The sequence below is a fragment of the Dermochelys coriacea genome, chromosome 17, assembly GCF_009764565.3.
Source record: "Dermochelys coriacea isolate rDerCor1 chromosome 17, rDerCor1.pri.v4, whole genome shotgun sequence".
In the NCBI taxonomy this organism is placed as follows: domain Eukaryota; kingdom Metazoa; phylum Chordata; order Testudines; family Dermochelyidae; genus Dermochelys; species Dermochelys coriacea.
This window is the reverse complement of record NC_050084.1, coordinates 5,658,258-5,665,914: the sequence shown is the minus strand read 5'-3', so window position 1 is coordinate 5,665,914 and position 7,657 is coordinate 5,658,258. Positions and strand designations below refer to the sequence as shown.

Here is a 7,657-nt window from a genome sequence, read left to right as displayed (position 1 = left end):
GCTCTTTTGCGATTTTGGGACTCCATCATGGTCACCTCTGCTGATGAGCTCTACATGGTCACCTCTGCTGATGAGCTCTGCATGGTCACCTGCAGCTTGCCACACTGGCCAAACAGGAAATTGAAATTCAGAAGTTCGGGGGCCTTTTCCTGTCTATCTGGTCAGTGCATCTGAGTTGAGAGTGCTGTCCAGAGCGGTCACAATGGAGCACTCTGGGATAGCTCCCGGAGGCCAATACCATCTAATTGCGTCCACAGTACCCCAAATTCGACCCAGCAAAACCGATTTCAGCGCTAATCCCCTTGTCAAGGGTGGAGTAAGGAAATCGATTTTAAGAGCCCTTTAAGTAAAAAAAAAGGGCTTCATCATGTGGACAGGTGCAGGGTTACATCGATTTAACACTGCTAAATTCAACCACAACACCTAGTGTAGACCAGGGCTAAGGGGTTTGCAATGTGGCAAAGGAGTGAAGAGGTGGCCATTCTGTGTTTGACACCTACACAGTTGGTAGATAGAAATGATAGAAAACCAATGCATCATCCTGCAATTATTTCAGGAGGCACATGGAAGCTGAGCTGCAACAATGCTGTCCTGGGTAACTTAATTTTACTAAGATTTCCTAATGGATAAAACAATAAGGTACAAAGAGACTTTTTAATCAACTGTTGTTGCTGATAGTATAATAGCTGTTGAAAATGAACTTTCACATTTATAATCAGGAAAACAACAAAAGAACATTTTGAATCAGCAGTAAATGGAACAACTTTAATGTAAAGATACATATAATTTATGCCCTATATATGCAGGAAGAAATGCTTTTTGTACAAAAGATTCTTAATTCTATTATTTATGTTTTTTAAAAAAATCAGTAAGTTATAAAATGGAGGCAAAATACACATCATGTATACTTAGTTTTAGGTAGAGCTTGAAAATATGTTTGATCCAGTTTAAGAATTTGATCATTTTGATACCCAATATTCTTCACCTTTGAGGGGATAGCTCAAGAAGTAGTTCATAGATGACCATAACCTGCATTCAAGAGGACTGTTTCCTGTAATGAAATAAAACATTGGTTGACCTAGATGGACAGACTTGAGTATGTTGTAGATAAGAGGTTTGAGACATTTCCTTTTAATTTTTTTCCCTTAAAAGTATTCTATATTAAAATATTTGATGAAAGAAACATTACTTGAGGACACCACTCCTTCCTAATATTACTTAGGGATATACAGAAATGGAGGTGGATTGGCTACAGCAAAGAGAGTGTTCAGCTACTTTAATCACTTCAGTTCCATGCCCTCATGCCCACTTTGTTTAAGACTGACCCCTTATAGCAATTAAGTTGACAAAGAAAATAAGGGCATGTGAACACACTAGATTCTTGAAGACTTAAACTAATGCAAATAAACCTGAGTAACACACTTACTCCATGGCAGCCTAACTGTATACTGTTGAAGAAGAGTACTTGTGGCACCTTAGAGACTAACAAATTTATTAGAGCATAAGCTTTCGTGAGCTACAGCTCACTTCATCGGATGCATTTGGTGGAAAATGCATTCGATGAAGTGAGCTGTAGCTCACGAAAGCTTATGCTCTAATAAATTTGTTAGTCTCTAAGGTGCCACAAGTACTCCTTTTTTTTTTGCGAATACAGACTAACACGGCTGCTACTCTGAAACCCGTATACTGTTGGTAACTGAATATTGTTCTACATTTACAAAATTATAAGGAGCTTTCTAGGCATTCTTACCAAATCTTTTTCATATTTGATTTGAAGATGGGAGAAAACGTGGCACAATAAGAACATGAAATTAAGAATTTCTAGGCCAGAATAGACCTATAGACCATATAGTCTGATATTCCATCTCAAAAAGTGGCTACTGACAGACGCTTCAGAAAATTGCAAAATAATATACTCCTAATTGTAAAATATGAAAGATTTATTAGAATTAATCTTCCTGCTTAGGCATCACATACAGAAGAAACTCTACTGAGAACAATAAAGCAATCTTTTCCTTATAACATTTGGTTCAATCAGAGTTTGAACCAGATTAATTGTATCAGCATATGCTTTTACAAAGAACAAAATATGTATGTGGAGAGAGAGAAATAGCGGGGTCCTCACAGGACCTGTACTGAAACCAGTGCTGTTCAACATACTCATAAATTATCTGGGAAAAGGGGTAAACAGTGAGGTGGCAAAATTTGCAGATGAAACAAAATTACTTAGGATAGGATAGTTAAGTCCAAAGCAGATCTCACAAAACTGGGTGACTAGGCAACAAAATGGCAGATGAAATTCAATGCAGATAAATGCAAAGTAATGCACACTGGAAAACATAATCCCAATTATACATACAAAATGATGAGGTCTAAATTAGCTGTTATCTCTCAAGAAAGAGATGTTGCAGTCATTGTGGATAGTGCTCTGAAAACATCTGCGCAGTGTGCAGCAGCAGTCAAAAAAGCTAAGAGAATGCTAGGAACCATTAGGAAAGAGATAGATAAGGCAAAGACTATCATAACACCACTATATAAATCAATGGTACGTCCACACCTTGAATACTGTGGGCAGTCCTGGTTGCCCGATCTCAAAAAAAGATACATTAGAATTTGAAAAAGTCAGAGAAGGGCAACAAAAATTGTAAGGGGTATGGAACAGCTTCAATATGAGGAGAGATTAAAGAGAGACTGGGAGTATCCATTTTAGAAAATAGATGACTAAAGGGGGATATGATAGAGGTCTACAAAATCATGAATGGTATGGAGAAAGTTAATAATGAAGTGTTATTTACCCCTTCATATAACACACAAACCGGGGCCATCCAATGAAATTAATAGGCAGCAGGTTTAAAACAAACGTACAGAAGTACTTCTTCACACAATACACAGTCAACCTGTGGAACTGCTTGCCAGGGGAAGTTGTAAAGGCTAAAAGTATAACTGGGTTCAAAAAAAGAATTAGATAAGTTCATGGAGGATGAAGGTCCATCAATGGCTATTAGCCAGGATGGACAGGGACATAACCCCAAGCACTGGGTGTCCCTAAACCTCTGAAGGCTAGAAGCTGGCACTGGACAACAGGGGAAAGGTTCTTCTCTTTGAGGAAAGGTTTAAAAAACTGGGTATGTTTACTGTGGAGAAAAGAAGACTGAGGGGAGACCTGATAACTGTCTTCAAATATGTTAAGGGCTGTTATAAAGAGAAATGTGGTCAATTGTCCTCCATGTCCACTGAAAATAGTAGAAAAAGTACTGGGCTTAAACTGCAGCAAGGGAGGTTTAAGTTAGCTATAAGGAAAAGCTTTCTTACTATAAGGGTACTTAAGCCTTGGAATCGGCTTCCAAAGGAGGTTGTGGAATCCCCATCATTGGAGAATTTTACGACCAGATTGGACAAACACGTGTCAGGGATGGTCTAGGTTTACTTGGTCCTGGCTCAGCGCAGGGGGCTGGACTCGATAACTTCTTGAGGTCCCTTCCATTATTACATTTCTATGATTCTATGAAGCATTTATACCTGATGTTACTTTCTACAAGTCACGAAAAACAGAAATTGCAGTCAATTAACACTGCAAGGAACTGCTTTAGAGACTAAAAAGTAATCAAACTGAAGCCGAACAAAAACTTGAATTGGGTCTTTTCTGCCTCGCAGTGACAGTACAGTGTTTATGACTCTCTGAAACCTAAATGCCAAATGATTGAATTTAAAGGTCGGCTTATATGCAAAACATGTATTTATAAGCAACCTTAATGACCCAAGGACACCTCCAAAAATGCTGAGGGACAGAAGACTGGATGATTATTTGAGACATTTTAATTTAGTAGCTTTCCTTTACCTTCATAACATCTTTTTCTCATTCTACTTAGTTATGTAAGTCCTAGATCTGAAAGTCAAAATCTGTAACTGTGTTAGCTTGCACTGATTCATGATACTGCAGATCTTCCTGCCACATTACAAGAATCAAAAGATCACCTTTAACTAATGCTTAGACATCTCTATGCCTTTTGGAACTTCCTAAATACCCCCTGTTTTTTGTATGTGTCTGGTAATATTAAGCATTGTTTCAAAAGAGGAAATTTTATTTAGCCAACATGAGGACCTGGTAGCTGGTCACAATGCATTTAACATTACCAACTGGTAAAGCTACCAGTACCAGCAAAGCCAAACAGAGATTGTGAGAGATGGAAACAAATCAAGTACAAATAGACTGTGTGCCAGGTTGAAAGCATATAGACCCATTTAGGGTGTACATTTTGGAGGAATAGTCTTAGTACACAAATATGAGTTTAAAATCAGATGGGAACCGCATTCCCTCAAAGTGTCTTTGTGGGCATAGGGATTTCACCTGGTCTCATGACTAGTGAAAATGTTGGAGGTCTGCTTGGAGACACCCAATTTGTGCCTAGTTTCCAGAGTGCTAGAATTTAGGAAGGATGATTTTTTCTGAATGTTACAGAATAAGGTAGTACTAAGTACCTATGACATGGACTGACCGGGATGGGTTAATACTTCCTCTTTCAAAGAAGGAAAGAGCACTGATGCTTGCTCCAAGTGCAGGCATTAGAACATAAGAATGGCCATAGTAGGTCAGACCAAAGGTCTATCTAGCCCAGTATCCTGTCTTCCGACAGTGGCCAATGCCAGGTGCCCCAGAGGGAATGAACAGAACAGGTAATCATCAAGTGATCCAAGTTATACCGATATAAGTTTGTAGTGCAAACCAGGGATCAGAAACAGCACCAATAGCCATAGTTGTGACCCAACCTACTAAGAGGATAAATAAATCAGGAAGATATTTTTAAATTATATTCAACAGTCAGTAAATTTCTAACACTTATTGAGAGAGAACTCAAAGTGTTTTAAACAAGAGCAAACTATGCGTATCACAAACAAATTCTTGTTACTACAGCAGGGCTGGACCAGCTGTGATGAGTTAAATAATTCCCCCAGCACACTAAAAGAAAGCTATGCTTTGGGAAGTTGGGGCTAGCTAATATTAACAGTCAGGCATTCCCTGTAATGAAAATATAACAACACAGAAAAAGGCTTGTTTTATCTACACATTTTGGTAAAAAGCCATCTCTATTTAGTTAAATTTTATTTGGAACCAGCCTGAGGAAAGCCTTCTTAATTATTAAGTTTAAAACACAGGTTGTGGGAAGTTTTTGTTTGATTTGACAGGGTTTTGAAAAGTCCAGATACATCAATCACCTTTCATACTTGTCTGTGGCTTATTTGAAAAAGAGCCACAACAATTTTGTCTGACATGGTTTAAAAACAATGAAAATATTTCCTGTAGACATGATTTTTTTCAAAAGTTTAAGGGAAACAAACTGATTTATTTAAGTATGTACCAGAGGTGCTTAGAGCAGTTGGGGAGATGCCTCTAATTTTATAAACAGAAATAAATAACTAGAGGGTACATGTTAATTTATAGCAAAAACTTAGTATTAATGTTACATATATTACACTTTTTTAGAATGTTCACGCTTACCACAAAACTGTAAAAAGTGTTTCCCATTGCTTCTTTGTAAAAATACTCTTGTTGATAATATTCGGGGCTATATCATCCCAATTTTCTTATTTTTTTATCCATACAGTGTAGAACTAGGTGTGAAAGCTCTTGGCCTCTCTTGTTTGCTTGAGTGTCCAGAAATTTCTTTGTGTTGGCAACAGTTAGAAGGTTGTTTAGAACCTTAATTTTAAAGAGGTACAATTTTAAATATTTGCTATAAAGCATGAGATCAAAGCTATTAAAACATGAACTAGATTAATACTTTCAGAACTAATTATCTTTTCCCCCCTGAAAAATTATTTGGGACAAAGGGACACTGACAATGTTTTTTGTTTGTTTGCGGGGAGTGAGGGGTGGGGCAAGGTGTCAATTTTAAAGAAAAATCAGTATCTTACAAAGAATGCTTTAACTAGTATGAACTTGAAAATATTAAATTCCTTTTTTGCACTTCTATTAATGTTTTTACAAGAATTACTTCGGTGGGGAAGAAACTCATTGTTTCTCCTACACAATCAGTAAAGCTGTTAAAACACGAAATAATCAAACTAAACAGTTTCAATATTCAGTTAGACTAGAGATTACTTGTAATATAGAAAATACATAATTTTCAGATAAAGTAATTTTTAAATTGATTGTGTCGCTTTAACTTTATAAATGTAACATCAAAAAAGTGTCTGTTTTACCATAACTTTATCAGAAGGATTAAGTAAGCATCACTGTGTTTATATCTAAAATGTAAATTTGCATTTCTGAAATAGAATGCCCCAATCCCAGCTTGACTTTCACATACTAAATACCTGCAATTTAGGCATTGTACTTGCATGACACCCATATACCCTGGGCAAGCACACAACTGGGAGAAGTTTCTGGTGGAGATTGAAAAAACTTCTCTATATAAGAAAGTGGCACTAGTTTAAGTAACGATGTGATTTTTACACTGATTTAGTAAAACCACTATAAAAATCTGTTTAAATATTCTTATTTTGGTTTAAACCAGGGCTTATTTTAGTTTAGGTTAGGTTGATTTAAGAACAAACAAAACAGGATACACTTAAACCAAAACAAGTTTCAGTGTATAGGCTTGCACCAGTTAAAAAGCATTTTAAATTAAACTGGTGCAACTTTCTTACATAGCTAAGACCATACACCAGGGCAGATGTATAATATTACTTCTTCCAAACCCCATGTTCAATGACTGAAAATGGTTCACAACAAAAAGGTGAGAAAATTAAAAAAAACTGTTAACAACAAACAAATAGCTGAGGTACGTAATATACATTCTCTGATGCATCTTATTGTTAAACCTGCTTGACAATCTTGTCTTTGCTATGTATTACTATATATTACTGTATAAGCATATACAGTAATATTTAGTGTATTTATGTCTTACTATTGTATATTGTTTGCTACAGAGTGCTAACCTCCTGCGCAGAACATAAAGGAAGACAATCATAAATGTTGGTTGACATAGTTTTTCTCTGGTGAATTAGCAATGATAAACTTCAGGGGAAAAGTGAGTTTTAAGGAGGGTTTTAAATCAGAATGGGAGGTAGGCTTGTTGGTTGGTGTACAAGGTTAAGGAGTGAGTTACAGATGTAAGGGACAGAATGAAAGAAATCATGTAGAGTGAAAGGATACATAAGGAATACTTAGAAGGGTAACCTTCAAGGAACATAAGCAGTGAGAGGAAGAGTAGGAAGAAATGAGAGCTGAGATGTTCTGAAGAGCTTGGAAGAATGAGAACCTTTAATTTCAGGTAAAAGATTAAAGAAAAGCAATTAGGCAATTCAAAGAGAAGATGGACATAGTGAGAGAAAGATGATTTTGGCAATACCATTTTGGATAGATTACAGAGGAATGAGACGAGACCAGAGAGGAGGTAACAGTAGTCAAGGCGAAAATTGGTCGAAGTGTGGACTAGGGTTGCAGCAGTAGGAAAGGAGGGCAAGGATGAAATTTAGAGAATGTTGCAGATGAAGAACCAAAAAAGCTGGCAATAGCTCAGATGTAGGGGTTAAAGAGATAAAAGAATCAAAGGTAACACTGAAACAGTGATTCTGGGTGAAAGGGAGGCTAGTGACTCAACCATTATTCTGCTGGGGAAAAGGGGTTTTTGCCATAATTAACTTTAGTGTGTGG

The 7,657-nt window shown here is 36.8% G+C and overlaps 1 protein-coding gene across 1 annotated transcript in view; it reads right to left on the bottom strand.

Annotated features, from left to right (window-relative positions):
• Nucleotides 1-5,667: 5,667 nt before the first annotated feature.
• LOC119844686 overlaps nt 5,668-7,657 on the bottom strand; it is a 72,949-nt gene continuing 70,959 nt past the window's right edge. The window contains exon 10 of the mRNA XM_043499679.1: nt 5,668-5,698. The gene's annotated coding sequence lies outside the window, so the exon portion shown is untranslated. The remainder of the gene's footprint in view (nt 5,699-7,657) is intronic.